The sequence below is a fragment of the Hyperolius riggenbachi genome, chromosome 5 (assembly GCF_040937935.1).
Source record: "Hyperolius riggenbachi isolate aHypRig1 chromosome 5, aHypRig1.pri, whole genome shotgun sequence".
In the NCBI taxonomy this organism is placed as follows: Eukaryota; Metazoa; Chordata; class Amphibia; order Anura; family Hyperoliidae; genus Hyperolius; species Hyperolius riggenbachi.
The window spans coordinates 221516290-221534517 of NC_090650.1; the positions used below are offsets into that span (position 1 = coordinate 221516290).

At 48.9% G+C, this 18228-nt stretch overlaps 1 protein-coding gene across 4 annotated transcripts in view; it reads left to right on the top strand.

The window, feature by feature from the left end:
• LOC137518602 (poly(rC)-binding protein 3-like) overlaps positions 1-18228 on the top strand; it is a 1088021-nt gene that overhangs the window by 541128 nt on the left and 528665 nt on the right. The gene's annotated exons all lie outside the window — the stretch shown is intronic.

Genomic DNA, 18228 nt, shown 5'->3' on the forward strand with positions numbered 1-18228 from the left:
CGCTCTGAGATAAGCTGACCAACCTGGTCAGCTGATCCCTCCTCGTTTGTCATAAAGGTTCTGCCTTTCAGAGCGCGCGCGCGTATTCCTCAATCTGTGTGCATTAACAGGCCCAGCCACATCAGACGCACGCTGCCGCGTGCAAACCGCCGAGCTGGACGCGGATCCAGCCGCCTCGCTGCCAGTCCACGCGGCGGCTTTTCCGCAATCTATTACAGTACCACCCCCCCCCCCTGAGGAGTGGACTCCGGACACTTCCCACCAGGCTTTCCAGGATGCGAATCATGGAATTCCTTCTTTAATTCTTCTGCGTGCATGCGACAATCTGGCACCCAAGTTCTCTCCTCTATGCCATATCCCTTCCAGTGAACCAGATACTGCACGGAGTTCTGCACAAGCCGGGAGTCCAGAATCTTTTCTATCTCATACTCAGGTTGGTCATCAATCAACACGGGGGGGGGGGAGCGGAATCCACGTGCACTGCCGGCTTGAGCAAAGACACATGGAATGATCTTACACCTCGCATGCTAGTAGGGAGTAAGGACCTATGAATCTAGGGCCCAGTTTGGGTGACAGTTGTTTCAGAGCCAAATGTCGTGTGGACACCCAGACCAAATCCCCTGGAGAGAATTCCCATTCTATGGAACGTCTCTTGTCAGCCTGTTTCTTCTGGTTCTGAAAAGCCTTCCCGAAATTTCTTTTTAACCATTCCCCAAATTTGTTTCAAGGCCCTCTGCCAATCCTCCAGGGCTGGAAACGGAGTAGATGCCACTGGCAATGGGGCAAACTTGGGTGACCTTCCCGAGACCACCTGAAATGGGGAAAATCCTGAAGAGGAACTTTTCAGATTGTTGTGTGCAAATTCTGCAAACGGCAAAAACTTTACCCAGTCGGTTTGTGCATCTGCAACATAACATCTAAGAAACTGTTCCAGGGACTGGTTGACTCTTTCGGTCTGGCCATTGGTCTGTGGGTGGTAGCCTGGTGAAAAAGAAAGATCCATGTCTAACTGATGGCAGAATGCCCTCCAAAACTTAGATACGAATTGGACTCCCCGATCTGACACTACATTTTCCGTAATGCCATGCAGCCGGAAAATGTGCTGGATGAAGAGATCAGCCAATTCCTGGGCCGTTGGGAGTCCTTTCAGGGGGACAAAATGAGCCATCTTACTGAATCTATCAACTACCACCCAAATGACCGTCATGCCCTAAGACCTGGGGAGTTCTCCCACAAAATCCATGGGCAAATGGGTCCAAGGTTCACTCGGAACTGGTAACGGCTGCAACGTTCCAACAGGTGCCTGACGGGAGGGTTTGCTCCTAGCACACACTGCACACTCTCTTACAAACTCCTTACAATCTGTTGCCAATGACGGCCACTAAGCACATCTAGCAAGCAGGTCCTGAGTTCTGGTGGCCCCAGGATGCCCAGCATTCTTGTGGGAATGAAACAGCTGCAACAGTTGTAGGCGAAAAGGTAATGGCACAAACAGAACCCCCTCAGGCTTCCCCTCTGGAACATCCTGTTGGAATGGACTCAGAGTGACAGTCCAGTCTTTCCAAGTCTCAGTGGCTGCCAAGACCACCTTCTGAGGTAGAATGGTCTCAGTGGTTCAGGGCTGTGCTGTCTCGGGCTCAAAACACCTGGATAAGGCATCGGCCTTGATGTTCTTACTACCAGGGGTATACGTAATTACAAATCTGAATCTCGAAAAGAACAACGACCACCGGGCCTGTCGGGGGCTAAGTCTCTTAGCGCCCTCTATGTACTCTAAATTTTTGTGGTCCGTGTAAACTAGGATGGTGTGTTCTGCCCCTTCTAGCCAATGTCGCCATTCCTCAAAGGCCAACTTGATGGCTAGAAGTTCCCGGTTGCCGATATCGTAGTTTTTCTCTGCGGGTGAAAACCTACGGGAAAAATAGGCACATGGGTGGAGTTTTCCCTGCAAACCAGAACGCTGAGACAATACAGTTCCCACCCTTACCTCGGAGGCATCAACCTCCACGATAAAGGGAAAGGTGACATCTACATGTCTCAATATGGGTGCAGAACAGAACAGTTTCTTTAGAGTGGAAAAAGCAGCATGGGCTTCTGCGGACCAGTGGTGAGTATCTGCCCCTTTCTTGGTGAGACTGGTGAGAGGCGAGATCACCGTAGAGTACCCCTTTATGAACCTTCTGTAGTAGTTGGCGAACCCCAGAAATCTTTGGAGTGCCTTCAGTCCCACAGGCTGAGGCCACTCCAAGACAGCAGAAACCTTTCCAGGGTCCATAGAGAGGCCAGAGGTCGAGATAATGTACCCCAAAAAGGCGACAGAGGTCACTTTGAAAATGCATTTTTCCAATTTAGCATACAGCAGATTCTGTCTCAATTTCCGTAACACAAACTTAACATCTTTCCTATGCTCTGAGAGGTTGGATGAAAAAATCAGTATATCGTCTAGATACACCAAGACGAACCTGCCCAACACCTCCCTGAACACCTCGTTAATCAGCTCCTGGAAGACGGCCGGGGCGTTACACAACCCGAAGGGCATCACCAGTTACTTGTAATGCCCGTCGGGTGTGTTAAAGGCCGTCTTCCATTCATCACCGTCCCTGATACGTACAAGGTTGTATGCACCCCTCAAATCCAGTTTCGAGAACATTTTTGCATTGGTGACCTGAGTAAACAAATCGTCAATTAAAGGCAAAGAATAGCGATTTTTTACTGTAATCTTATTTAAGCCCCGATAATCAATGCAGGGACGGAGGCCTCCATCCTTCTTTTTCACGAAAAAGAATCATGCCCCTGCTGGTGAGTGGTGACCGAGAGGGACAAATAAAACCTTTAGCCAAATTTTCTCTGAAGTATTCTTGCATAGCCAATTTCTCTGGCCCAGACAAATTATAGAGATGACCTCTAGGGGGCATACAACCAGACCTGAGATCGATGGGACAATCAAAGGGACGGTGGGGAGGAAGTTTATCCGCTGATTTGGGACAAAACATGTCAGCAAATTCTGAACACTGGCTTGGCAAACCTTCCACCTGAATCTTGGTGTTACCCAAGGTTACCTTCGCTAAACAATAATGATGGCAATGGGTAGACCAGCTCGTTAGCTGACCTGAAGCCCAATTGATCTGAGGGGAGTGAAGTTGTAACCATGGCATGCCAAGAATGATCGTGGAAGTTGTCGTCCGCAAAAAAAGAAATTGTAGACTCTCTCTATGTAACACCCCCACTGTGACCCTTAACTCTGGGGTCTGAGACAGAGGGTATTTACTCTGCAGAGGAGAGTCGTCTACTGCAGTGACCAGAATCTGTTGATTCAAAGGGAAAATAGGAATCCCCAATTTCTTCACAAATTCGTAATCCATAAAGTTGGCTGCTGAGCCAGAGTCTAGGAAGGCTTTAGTAGCAACTGTTTGATCCTCCCATGATATAGAACAAGGGAGGAGCAAACGTTTATCGTTTAGAGGTAAAGACTGCGCGCCTAGGGTATTACCTCCGACTACACCTAGGCGGCAGCGTTTCCTGACTTTTTGGGACAATTCTGCACTCTGTGACCCTCCTCTGCACAGTATAAACAGAGCTGTTCTGTTTTTCTGCGATTCTGCTCCACCCAGGACAATTTTGACCGACCAATCTGCAATGGCTCCGGTGGAGGTGAAGCGGGTGGAGGAGAGGCGTAGGAAACATATCTCACATTGTTCCTACTCCGAGTCTGCCTCTGGTAGCGTAGACGACGATCAGCCCTGACTGCTAATGAAATGGCCTCATCAATAGACTTCGGCTCAGGAAGTCCCAACATTAGATCAGAGACCGCGTCTGACAACCCTGACAAAAAAACAGTCCAGAAGTGCAAATGAACCCTATCTAGCTGATACTGCCCATTTCCTGAACTCAGCTGCGTAAATTTCAACCGGATCCTTGCCTTGCCGCAAAGTCTTGAGCTTCCGCTCAGCGGTAGAAGCAATGTCCGGATCATCATAAATTATAGCCATTGCTTTAAAAAATTCCTCAACTGAAGTTAGGGCCTCATGCCCTGTCTGGAGACTATATGCCTAGGTCTGGGAATCCCCTGACAACAGAGTCTTAATAAAAGTAATTCTCTGTGCCACGGTCCCTGATGAATTAGGCCTTAACTCAAAGTATGACAACACTCGATTTCTAAAATTCTGAAAGTCAGATCTGTGACCAGAAAACCTTTCGGGCACAGGCATACGTAAGTCTGTACCTGAAGGAGATCGCACTGTATTCACAGCCGTATGAAGGGCTTGTGCAGACCCAGACAAAGCGTTGATCTGGGTCTGATGACTGTCCAGCACTCGGATGTAAATTTCCACCGAGGTGGTGAGTGCATCAAGATGGCTGTTAAGTGCGTCCATTTTGTTTTTATGGTCTGCCATTCTGTAACGATCGGTGTCAGCACACAGAGAGAATCTGATTATTGGTGATCTGCAGTATCACCAAGAATACAGATATATACCCGATTATTGATGATCTGCAGAATCAGCAATAATACAAGTATAACTAACCTCTGGACACCTATATAGTGTAAGTGTTTGGTGCAACACTAATGACTTTGAGTGGAACCACCCGAGGAGCAGGTGGTTCTTGGCAGTATGAGAAATACCTCCCTCTGGGAAGTGCGGAGACCTTCCAACAGCCTGAGACTCCCTAAGGGGTGGAGCCCTAGGCTGAATAGCAGGAAAGCCCTGTGGCTAAGTGACACCTAGAAGGTGGGCGTCACAAACAGGACTGGAGACTAATCTCTCAATGGAGAGGGATAGCTCGCAAGGTCGGGCAGGCTAGGTCGGCAACACACGGGCAGATAAGGTACAGAGACAGAAGGCTGATTCGGTAACCAGGGACAGGCAGGGTTGGCAACAAGTAATCAGATATGCGTAGGTACCGAATTAGAAAGCAGAAGGATAGTCAGGAATGCAATAGGTCATAACAGATATCAAACAATGCCTAGTCTTGGGTGTGAGGTCCGTGGTCTCAACACCCTGGAACTAGTCTGAAGTATAACACAATGGTAACGCAGTATCCCTAGACTTGGGTGTGAGGTCTGTGGTCTCAACACCCTGGAACTAGTCTGAAGTATAATACAATGGTAACACAGTATTCCTAGTCTTGGGTGTGAGGTCCGTGGTCTCAACACCCTGGAACTAGTCTGAAGTATAACACAATGGTAACACAGTATCCCTAGTGTTGGGTGTGAGGTCCGTGGTCTCAACACCCTGGAACTAGTCTGAAGTATAACACAATAGTAACACAGTATCCCTAGTCTTGGGTGTGAGGTCCGTGGTCTCAACACCCTGGAACTAGTCTGAAGTATAACACAATATTAGCACAGAAGTAATCTGGCTCAGTGTGAATTCCCAGGTCCTCCTGGTTCTAACACACTGTGAGGTCTGAGTATGGTCTGAGTGCTTTCACGTAAGTGTTCGCAACGGCAGACAACTTGAGACTAATCAGCAATAACTATATATAGAGTGGCGCTCCCCGGCGCCACCCATCGCTGATCAACCAATAGCCACTCGCTCTGAGATAAGCTGACCAACCTGGTCAACTGATCCCTCCTCGTTTGTCATAAAGGTTCTGCCTCACAGCGCGCGCGCGTATTCCTCAATCTGTGTGCACTAACAGGCCCAGCCACATCAGACGCACGGTGCCGCGTGCAAACCGCTGAGCTGGACGCGGAACCAGCCGCCTCGCTGCCAGTCTGCGTGGCGGCTTTTCCGCAATCTATTACAGGAGGGTTATGTGTGAGAATAGGATTAGGTTTAGTTGCAGTACACTATCGGTAACATTTACTAATGTTTTACTATTGTCATTTCCACTGTGAATACTTTTGTTTTCATTAAAACATATTTCATATTTTACACTTAGCAGTATTAGGTACCCCTGTGAGCCCTCCTTATGGCAATATAAAGAAGCCATGTATGATGCAGGATATCAGTATTAACCAGCTATGTGAGCCTCATAGATAGTGCTATTAGGTGCATTAGTATGCAAGGAGATTAGGTAGCCAGGTGCAACCCACCCCCTTTCCCAAGATAGTAATACAAGGTCTGATAGTCATGAACTTACCGGCTTTGCAGGTCTGTGATGATTCTAGCAGTTTAGGAAGTCAATGTGAAAGCTTGATTCCCTCTAAGATTGCAAATGGAATCCGCAGCACCCCTGCAGACATGCTGATTTCTCCTGCACAGTCTCATGGGGTCCACTATGTCCACTATAAGAGGTGGACAGATGTGATCACTTGTTCCTCCTATGCATGACGTCGCAGACACTGACTGAGTAACAAGCGCATTGCTATGTGTGAATGATGTGCAGGAACTGGTTTCTAGTTGGCTGCTAGGTGGTGTGGTCTGGTGTGATTGACTTCCCATGGTATATAAGCTGCTCCTGACTCTCATTTATTGCTCCTGATAGTGTTAGTTACACTAGATACTGGGTGTGTTTGGATTACTGTTGATCTGCTGTTGTGACTATTGCCTGGACTCTGACTACTCTTTTGGATTGTTGCCTGGACTGATAATGGATTGTTTCTGACCCTGATCTTGCCAAGTCCCTGTGTACTGCAATATTTCTGATCTCCTGTTTATGACCCTGGATTGTTACTGGATGGGACTCGGGAGTTTGCTCTACATATGTGTACCTTGCTGCTGCTTCAGACGGTCTGGACTCTCTGCCTGTATTAGCTAGTGTGGTTCTGGTGGTACGTCTGTCTTCCCAGCCTTAGTCATTATGCTTTGAATGTTGAAGTCCTGAGGGTAACCGTAGTTGGGTAGGCAGTAACTCCAACTCCCGTTCACACGGGGGTTTTTCTATAGGTGAAGAGCATGGTGGTAGTTTGGGGCATAAGGACTGAAGGAAGGCAGGAGATTTGATCTTGGAAAGTGGTATAAGGTAAGGTAGCCAGGGATGCCCACCAGATAGCAGTATTAGGTAGCCAGATGTGACCTTAATTAAAGGTAATAGAATGCCATATCTGCCTACCAAATGGTGGCATTAGATAGGCAGGTGGGTCTCTTAACTAGCAATATCAAGCAGCCATGTTAGACTCCGTCCCATAGGATATGAGAGCTATACACCCAGCCAGCTTTATTAGACTCTGATGTGCCCCTAAAGTAGAATAAGATAGCCAGGTGTGCTAACCCCCTCACAGGTATGCCTCATTGATAATAGCATTTGTTAGCCAAATGTGCCCCCAGATATTTTTATGAGGTAGCCAGGTGTGCCCCCAGACAGTGCTGTTAGGTAGCCAGGTGTACCTCTAGATAAAACAATTAGGCAGCCTTGATGAGCACCCTAGTTGGTAGTATTAGCTAGCCAGATTCACCACTTAATAGTGGTATTAGGCAGCCAGGTGTGCCCCTAGATAGTAGTATGAGATAGGCTAGCCTTGTGTGCCCCTTAGACAGTAGTAGTAGGTAGCCAGGTATACCCCTAGATAGTAGAATTAGGTAGCTTTGTGTTCCCCCAGATAGTAGTATTAGGTAGCTAGGTGTGCCCCCAGATAGTGGCATTAGTTAATCAGGTGTGACCCACAGACGATATTAGTATTTCCAAAATTTGTTCTAGAGTAGCTGCTCTGTGGGATCACACTAGACCTTCTCAAACCCCATGCATCAATGATCCTTGGATGGCCATAACCGTCATCAGTTACCGGTGCCATGGACTACCTGTTGCTAAATGCTAACCTATGTTTACTGCCCACGAGTCCTATTATTTTGGAGCTGCATTATTCCAGTCATCAAGCCATTACAATTTGATCCATTTCAAAGTCATGCAGATACTTACATTTGCCTATTTTTACTGCTTCCAACACATCACCCTCAAGAGCTCACTATTCAGTTGCAGGGTGATACATACCACCCTTTCTAATACTTTGTTGTTAAAGAGAATCTGTACTGTGAAAATCTTACATAAATAAAAGTACCAGCCTGTTTGTTGTCTTCTCCTAGCCCCTCTGTGACATTTTTGGCGCTCCCCGCTGCTTTCTTGGTAATAAAATCACTGTTTTATTCAATAAAGATGGCCGCCAAACAGAATGATGAAATACATCATCAGAGCAGGTGCCTGTTTGCAGTGGTTCCCCTCAAACGTGACTTGACTGCTGGAATGTTTCTTCCACTTGTTGCCTTAGCTGCTTGTCTGGGCTTTGAACTTATCTTTCTGCACTCACAGCTGTTCACAAGGTCACAGACAGGCTGGCTGTGAGCAGAGACCTTGCATGTGACTCATACACACAGCACACACACACAGAGCCTGCAGGTGGCATGGAGAGGGTGTGTATAACTTCTCCCTATCACAACAGGGGCAGTGCATTCCTCCCTGGGTGGATAAAGCTTGACAAAGAAAAGAAGATAAGATATATAACAGAGACAGTGCAACTAGAAAAGGCTGCAGTAATCCAGAGCACATTAGAACAGGTATAGGAACTTATAGGATACAAGAAATAAGGCTCAACATTTTTTTGTTACAGAGTTGTGGTGTTTGATTCATGTGTGTGTGTGTGTGTGGGGGGGGGGGGTGTGCGCACAAGCATTTGTTTACACTAAGATATGATATGTACACAATGACATTATCCACTTTTTCCACCGCTACAGTATACCTAAATCCTCTGTGACTTCATCTAAGCCATGAAGATGTAGATATACGTCTTGTAGCTGAGGCACTGCTGTGCATGATTGGGCTTGCTCCTGTGTACACCTTCAGCAATATCTGCTGCAGCACTAATTGGTGAAAGCGAATATATGTTCCCTGAGCCAATAAGATTTATTTTTATTATTAAAAATACTTTTATTTGTCAGTTCATAGTGAAAAATACACACTGTAGCGTTATTACAGTATCAAATATCTTCATCATAAATTGTGACAGGAACGTAATTTAAGTTTTGTGATAAACAGTAGCAATAGCCAAACAAAATGTGTTTTTTATCTACAATAGCGCTATTTTTTTAAAACTGGAATTGGTAAAACTGATTATGTGTGTAATCTATTTTTTCCCCTCTTTTTCCTATTAAAATGCATATAAAACAAAATAGTTTGAGGGAAAAGATGCCATACAATGAAAGCATAGTTAGTCTTAAAAAACAACACAGTATACAGTATATTTCATTTAGGTGTCATAAGTAGGGATAATGTCATTGATGATTTTTATAGGGAAATAGCTAAAATGTCAAAACTGCTCTGGTCCGTAAGGGGGAAACAAGGTCTGGATGCAAAGTGGTTATACACTCACACATTAATTGACTCACGCTTGTATTCATAACAGCTTAGCTGTACATGCCTGCAGCAATCCTTAAATATTGGCAGTGATGAGCAGATGATGCTATTGTAATAGGATAAAAATATGAGTATTTATGCAATTTGTTCCTTGCTTAGCGCGGGCGACATCTGTATTTAAGAAACGTACTTGTACCCTCCATAGGGATAGTAGAATGGATGGTAAATTATGCATGCAGAAATCGAAATATGTTTTCCTCCTGAAGAGTTTGTGAGGAATATACATTTTCTAAATACCCTTATGTCAGGTTCTGTGAGACAAATAAAAACTGTTAATATTTTTCACACAAGAGCTGCATTACATTACTTTACCTAATGTAAAATTGGATATTTTTCACATCTGTAGCAGTGACAATTCAAGGGTATCAGGACTGAGGGAGAAGGCACACAACAGAGGGCCTAACTGAACAGGACAGACAAGGCGTTTATTAGGTTAAGGCTTTTCAACCTGTGGTACGCGTACCACCGATGGTACTTTGCTGTTGGCCAGGTGGTACACACCAGGTTTGTCTGCCACTTTATTGCCGCATGCCACTTGTGCTGGTCCTGTCCTGTCTCCACAAAGTTTGGCTCCTCCTCCCTCGCTCCTTGCTGTGCTGCTCTGCAGCATACTTCAGATCAGTGGGGAAGAGAGCCAGGCGAACGGTGCACAGTGATGGAGCACATACAGAAAGTGACATCACTGCTCACTTCCTGTATTTGAAGTATACACGCCGTCACCGCGCACTGTTTGCCTGGCTGTCTCTTCACTGCGGCTGGCTTACCAGTGATCTGAGGTGTGAACTATATTGCAGGGCAGCACTGCAAGGAGTGAGCAAGGGGAGCCGAACTTTGAGGTGAGTCACTGCCTAGCTCTCTGGTGGGGCCAGGCTACATATAATTAAGCGGGGGTGGGGCGAGTGCTGTAATAACAGCGCAGGAGATTTGGGCGCAGCCGGCTCCACCATAGACCGTAAAAGGAATTACGGCTATAGCGGCGCACAGTCAGTAACTTCAGGGCCATCAGAAGACGGAGCTGAAGTTTCTTTTAACCACTTCAGGACTCAGCCTTTACCCCCCCCCCCCCCTTAAGGACCAGCGCTGATTTCGAAGATCTGTGCTGGGTGGGCTCTACAGCCCCCAGCACAGATCAAATAACAGGCAGAGCGACCAGATCGCCCCCCTTTTTTCCCCACTAGGGGAATGATGTGCTGGGGGGGTCTGATCGCTCCTGCATGCGTGTGGGTGGCGGGGGGGGGCACCTCAAAGCCCCCTCCACGGCAGGATTCCCCCTCTCCCTCTTCTCCCTCCCTGCCCCGGAGATCGGAGGCTGCACAGGAACGGATCTGTCCTGTGCAGCCTCTAACAGGCTCCTGCCTGTCATGTGACAGCGATCCCCGCCCGTTGATAGGCCGGGGATCGCTGATCTGGTACAACGCTGCTACTGTTAGCAGCGTTGTAAAAATGTAAACAAAGCGGATTATTTCCGCTTGTGCTTACATTTAGCCTGCGAGCCGCGATCGGCAGCCCGCAGGCTGTTCACGGAGCCCCCCGCCGTGAATTGACAGGAAGCCAATACTGACAATCTGTCGGCTAGCAATCTAATTGTAATATTTTTCCCCACCAATGTCTCCTATTTTTCCCCTCCCATATGCCTTTTCTTAAAGTGTACCTGTAACAAAAAAGTGTTACCTCAGGGAAGGGGAGGCCTTTGTATCCTAAAGAGGTTTCCCCCTTCCTCCTCAGTGGAGGGGATCCAGTGCTCGGAGCCCCAAAGTTCTCCTCGTAGGTGTGTGCGCTTGCGCAGTAGCTGCTCTCCGTTCAGGCTCTAGCAGAAACAGCCGAGCCTGATTGCATGGTACTTTTTAGGTGATAAAAGTTGTAGAATTAGTGAAAAGGTTGAAAAGCCCTGCTCTAGTCACACATACATGCACACACATGCACACACACACCAGACACACACTCTCTCTCTCTCTCTCTCTCTCTCTCTCTCTCTCTCTCTCTCTCTCTCTCTCTCTCTCTCTCTATCTCTCTCAGTAACTATATTTGTTTTCCTTGACTGCAGTGCTTGAGTTTAGTTCTTCTTTAGAGGGGTTCTGTGGGATTCTAAGGCTGGTTTCACAGTAGGACATTGCATTTTAGGTGACATTATGGTCGCATAACGTGTCCCTAACGCAACGCCTGGTGCTCTCTGATGTGGACGTCAGAGTGAGCCGCGTTGTGCAGCTCACTCTGGCGTCCTTGATGCCGTGATGCGTACTCTTGGACGCATGCGGCATCACATGGTCCCGCCCGGCCAATAGCCGCACAGAGCGGCCGCTCCAGGAAGTAAACACTGCACGTCACTGAGTGCAGTGAATATTAATTCAGAATCAGAATCAGAATCGTTTATTTCGCCAAGCATGACTGGGTCATGCCTGGAATTGTTTTTGGCACAATACATATAGCTCAGAAAAAGACAAAAACATAGATAGATAGAGACATAGGTAAAAAGCAGCGAACAGCAGAGGCATCAAGTTACCATTACATTGCAATGTACGACACAGATCCCAGTATGCCGCTGAGATGACTGACAGTCTTGTGGGCTGGTAGTTCGGTTTAATGATCAGCCGTAGCTCGGCCAACCTCGCCGCTGATTGGGGCTTGAGTTGTCGGTAGTATGTGGAGGGAATTTAGGAGGCTGACCGCCGAGGGGAAGAAAGAGTCTCTGTGTCTTGTGGTCTTTGTGGAGATGGCCCGTAGCCTCCGGCCCAATGGCAGCAGGCTGAAGTAGCGGTGGCCTGGGTGTGAGGGATCATTTGCAATCCTCAGTGCTCTGGATTCCAGCCTTTTGTTATGTAGAAGGACAAGTGAGGGGAGGGGGCACCCAATGATCCTCTCCGCTGACCTGATGACTCTCTGTAGTTTGTTCTTGTCACTGGCAGTAGCGCCAGCATACCAGACCAAGATGGAGGAGCAGAGGATCGACTCAATGGTGGCGGAGTAGAAGCTGGTTAGGATTCATTGAGTCATGCCGAACTTTCTCAGCTGGCGGAGGAAGAAGAGTCTCTGCTGGGCTTTCCGTTGGGTGACAGTGATGTTGGGCTTCCAGCTGAGATCACTGGAGATAGTAGTACCCAGAAGCTGGGCACAGGGCACTCTGGCTACCTCAGTACCATCAATATAAATTGGAGGTTGGGTGGGGGCGGACTTCCTGAAGTCAATGATAAGCTCAACGGTTTTTGCAGTGTTTAGCACCAGTCTATTTTCCTTGCTCCAGTTGCAGATTCTCTCCACCTGCTGACGGTACTCCTGGATGTCATCCTTGGTGACAAGGCCCACGATAGTGGTGTCATCGGCGAACTTGATGACCTTGACAGAGTCTGCCTCAGATCTACAGTTGTTCGTATAGAGGGAGAACAGTAGTGGAGACAGGACACAGCCTTGAGGAGTACCTGTGTTCGTGGTCGCTGCTTGACAGTGGATATCGCCCAGTTTAACGACTTGGGACCTGTTGGTGAGAAAGTCTGTGATCCAAAGTTGTAGGCTTGGGTGGACACCAAGTGCAGCTAGGACCCATTGGAGAATGAGTGGGCAGATGGTATTAAAGGCCGAACTGAAGTCCAGGAGGAGTATCCTGGCCTATGTGTCTGGTCTGTCAAGGTGGTTGTTGATGAGCTCCAGCCAGATATTGATCGCATCATCTGTGGACCGATTTGCCCTGTAGGCAAACTGGTAGGGGTCAAGGAGGGGCGAAGTGGAGAGCTTAAGGTAGGCTAAGACCGCCCGCTCCATCGTTTTCATGATGACGGACATCAGGGCCACAGGCCTGAAGTTGTTAAGTTCGGAAACCCCTTGTTTCTTAGGGACAGGTATGATGGTGGACCTCTTGAAGCACACAGGGACCTTGCCTTCCATTAGAGACTTGGTGAATATAGCAGAGAGGATGGGGGCAAGTTGCCGACAACAGGTTTTCAGGCAGGCTGAAGATACTCCGTCGGGGCCGGAGGCTTTCCTGGCATTTAGTGTTGATAAGAGGCGCAGGACCTCGGCTTCGCTCACCACCGAGGGAGAGGGCAGGCTCAGCATGTTGTTTGCAGGGCCCAGAGGGGCTGGCTCCAGGTTCTCCTCCGGTGCCTCCTGGTTCTCGAACCTGCAGTAGAATCTGCTGAGTTCTTCTGCTAGTAAAGGGCTGGGAGTTGCATGCTGGGGTTGAGGCTTGTAGTTAGTGGCAGCCTTCAGCCCCTTCCATACAGCACGTGAGTCGTTTGAGCACAGGTTGTGTTTTATTTTCTCAGCATATTCTTTTTTGGCAGCTCTCAGCTCCCGATTAAGGTCGATTCTTGCCCTTCTGTAGTCCTTCTGGTTGCCGGACTTGTGTGCAGCCTCCTTTCGCCTCCGCAGCTGCCGTAGCTTGTTGGTGAACCACAGCTTGTTATTCGGGTACACCTTGAAGGATTTCGTTGGTACACAAGAGTCCTCGCAGAAACTGATGTAAGAGGCGACGTTGTCTGCCCATTCATCCAGGTTTGGCGCTTCCAGGGGCTTCCAGTCTATGCATTCAAAACAGGCTTGAAGTTTCAGTTTGGCCTCGTCTGACCACATCTTGACAGACTTAATGATCGGTTTAGCTGATTCTAGGCGCCTCCTGTAGGTGGGGATAAGATGTATGAGACAGTGATCAGAGGAGCCCAGGGCTGCCCATGGGACTGCTTTGTATGCATCCTTCAGTACCGTGTAGCAGTGATCGAGGATGTTCGGGCCCCTGGTGGGGCAGGCTATATGCTGATGATAGCATCGCATCTCCTGGTGCAGGTTGGCCTTGTTAAAATCACCTGCTACAGTGATGAGCGAAAATGCAAATATTCTTTTCGCCGAATTTTCGCGAAGATAAGTACTATTTTCGTTTCGAAAGGTGAAAATTCGCCGAATATTTTCGCATTAATTTTCGCCTAAAGTCTGTTTTTTTCGCGTTGAATTTCTAAGCCCCCTTACAAGCTAGAATCACCAAATTTGCAGGGTATATTAAGGAGATATGTGTGGGTACAAGAGGAAAAAGAAATTTTTCAAAAAGACCTTATAGTTTTTGAGAAAATTGACTTTAAAGTGTCAAAGGAAAAAAGTATACATTTAAATGCACTAAATGACAGTTACTGTAGCAAACCTAGCAGTAGTGTAAATTTACTAATATCAAAAGAAAGGGCCAAGTGTAAGTGCCATGGGCTAAGTGCCAAGTGCAAACTGCCAAGTGCAAAGGGCCGAGTGCCAAGTGCAAAGGGCCAAGTGCCAAGAGCAAGTGCCAAGTGCAAACTGCCAAGTGCAAAGGGCCAAGTGCCAAGAACAAGTGCCAAGTGCAAAGTGCAAATGGCCAAGTGCAAGTGCAAAGGGCCAAGGGTCAAATGAAAAGGGCCAAGTGCAAAGGGCCAAGTGCAAAGAGCCCTTGGCTCTTGGCCCTTTGCCTTTGCACTTGGCCCTTTTCATTTGACACTTGGCCCTTTGCACTTGCACTTGGCCCTTTGCCTTTGCACTTTGCCTTTGCACTTGGCCCTTTGCACTTGGCCCTTTGCACTTGGCCCTTTGCACGTGCAATTGGCCCTTTGCACTTGGGCCTTTGCACTTGGCCCTTTGCACTTGGGCCTTTGCCCTTGCACTTGGCCCTTTGCACTTGGCCCTTTGCACTTGACCCTTGGCCCTTTGCACTTGGCCCTTTGCCCTTGCACTTGGCCCTTTGCACTTGGCCCTTTGCACTTGGCAGTTTGCACTTGGCCCTTTCTTTTGATATTAGTAATTTTACACTACCTCTAGGTTTGCTTAAAGGGATACTGTAGGGGGGGTCGGGGGAAAATGAGTTGAAGTTACCTGGGGCTTCTAATGGTCCCCCGCAGGCATCCTGTGCCCGCGCAGCCACTCCCCAATGCTCCGGCCCTGCCTCCGGTTCACTTCTGGAATTTCAGACTTTAAAGTCTGAAAACCACTGCGCCTGCGTTGCCGTGTCCTCGCTTCCCCTGATGTCACCAGGAGCACACGGCGCAAGCACAGACCATACTGGGCCTGCGCAGTATGCTCCTGGTACCATCAGCGGGAGTGAGGACACGGCAACGCAGGCGCAGTGGTTTTCAGACTTTAAAGTCTGACATTCCAGAAGTGAACCAGAGGCGGGGCCGGAGCATTGGGGAGTGGCTGGTGGGCACAGGATGTCTGTGGGGGACCATTAGAACCCCCGGGTAACTTCAACTCATTTTACCCCGACCCCCTCCAACAGTATCCCTTTAAGTAACTGTCATTTACTGCATTTAAATGTATACTTTTTTTCCTTTGAAATTTTAAAATCGATTTTCTCAAAAACTATAAGGTCTTTTTGAAAAATTTCTTTTTCCTCTTGTACCCACATATCTCTTTAATATACCCTGCAAATTTGGTGATTCTAGCTTTTAAGGGGGCTTAGATATTCAACACGAAAAAAAACGGACTTTAGGCGAAAATTAATGCAAAATATTAATGCGAAATTTCGCCTTTTGAAGCGAAAATAGTACTTATTTTCGCGAAAATTCGGCGAAATCGAAAATGGGATTTTCGATACGAAAATGGCTTTGGCGAAAATTCGCAAGCAACACTGCGATGAACAGTGAGTCCGGGAGGGATGTCTCCCACTGCGAGATGGTCTCGCTTAGTACCAGTATGGCAGAATTGATATTGGCATCGGGAGGGATGTACACTCTGGCAAGGACATAAGAGGAGAACTCTCGTGGTGAGTATGACGGCCTGCAGTTGATTAGTAGTAGTTCCAGATCTGGGGAGCACTTCCTGTCGAGAATCGACAAGGTGGGGCACCATGATGAGCTGATGTAGAGCAGATGCCTCCATCTCTTTTTTTCCCTGAGAGGACAGGGTCCTGGTCTGCTCAAACGATGTTGAAGCCCGGGAGAAAGAGGGCATTCTCGGGGATGTCCTCATGTAGCCATGTTCCTGTGAAGCAGAGGGCCGGGGTGTTACTGACGAGGTCTCTCCTGTCGCAGAGAAGGCGAAGTTCGTCCATTTTGTTAGGGAGGGATTGGACATTTGCCAGGAGGATTGAGGGGATGGCTGAGCATAGGGCCTTCTTCCAAAGCCTCACGCGGGCTCCGGCTCGACATCCTCTTCGTCGTTGACCTGACCGGAGTTTCAGGGCTGGGTCCAGGACTTGCTGTATGTGGTCCCAGACTAGAGTGGTCAGGAGCCTGGCTTCAGTGGATGGGGGACCACGTGGTTCCCACACTAGGAGCTGTTCCCTGGTATAGGTGGTACGTGTGACAGTGGGCGGCATAGGCGGGCCATGGCTGCCGGCACGAGGGGTGGAGGGGCGCCAGCAGGCGGTGAAGGAGCATGGCATTCTAGTGCCTCCAGCTTGCTCAGCAGGGGTGCCTGCCGGCTATTCACCCACTGATCCTTCATCGCAGCTCCTCGCGGTCGATCACAGCACCCCAGGTCAGTCTCAACACCCCCAAAGTCAGTCGCAGCGCCCCACAGTCTAGCCTAGCACTCCCAGAGGTCGTAAGGGCAGGCTTGGCCCAGGGATTGTCATGGCTAGGCCGGGGGCTGGCAGGGTTGGAGGGCAGAAGAGCAGTGCCGCTGTGGGTCAGCAGGAGTGCATGCAGGCAAGGCATAGGCAGGATATCAGGGTTGGAGGGCAGGGAAGCAGGACCACTGTGGGTCAGCAGATCAGCAGACAGATGCAGACAGGCAGAGTAGAGGGCGAGTCTTACCCCTGATGAGTGGCGGTCTGATGATCGGTGCCATATGGGTTTGGGTGCTCCTTGCCCTGCTGCAGCTGCAGACACAGGGCTCTCATCGGGCACCAGGAGTTGACGGGCATCTGATCTCTTTTGATCGGCTCGCAGGAGTGGCAGCTCTGGAGGTCGGCTGCAGCGTGCGGGAGCCTCTCCACTGCTAAGGGACCACGTGGGGGGCCTAGCTGGCCAGAGCGGTGTAGCTCAGCAACTAGCGGGGAGCGCAGAGGGTGGACGCCAACTGCGGTGAGGAACAGCCAGCTTTCGCAGCAGGGACCCGACGTACTGCAGAGGTGGAGGTCCTGGCGGGATCAGCAGGTGGTTCTCCTAATGCTCCGGTCGACCCCGGCACGTGCGGAGTTGCAGGAGCAGGAGGCTCCGGGAGAAGGGATGCCCCTCTTTGCAGTCCGTTGGAGCGTGTCGGCCTGTGTGTGTTCTGTGGGTCGGTACTTCCACGTGGGTGGCCGGGGATGTATCTGGCGCAAGAGGTGGAATCCCGGAGATGAGGATGTGTCTTGCAGCCGGCAGTGGAATCCGAGCAATCCGTTCGGGTGCCATGCAGTCGGAGGTGAGCTGGGTTCGCTGGGACTCACAGAGAGGTGGCAACAGACTAACTATACTAAACTAATCTATTAAACTAATACAGTAAATTAAAGTAAACTAAAAGATAACTAAGATAAGTACAAAAAAACAAAAAAAAAAGTATGGAGCTATGTGCCGTGGCTGCTGCTCAGCGCCATCTTAGGTAACTGTGTAATTAGCCATGTGCCTGGCCGCTCTCCGCTTCTCCCCAACATTACTGAGCATGTGCAAGCAGTCTAACGCGGCTCTGCCGTTTATAAAGTACTTCATGCAGTACGTTGTCTTATGGCGCAGCGTTACTAAGTAACACAACGTGGGCACTGTGAACAGCCCATTGATTTTTCATTGCTGTGCGGTGGGGTGCGTTACAGGCTGCTCTAGCGTGCGCTTGTAACGTCCCACTGTGAAACCAGCCTAAAAATCAAACAAACTGACACTTACCTGGGGCTTCTATCGGCCCTCTGCAGCTGTAATGTCCCGCGTCGTGCTCCTACTATGCTCCGTTCCCCGCCGCCGGTCCCGGTTTAATATTGATCTAAACAAACGAATAATGCTCACTCCCGCTCGCGTCATTGGGAGCTTACTGTGCAGGTGCAGTACGAAGTTTTCTTGTACTACGCCTGCGCAGTAAGCT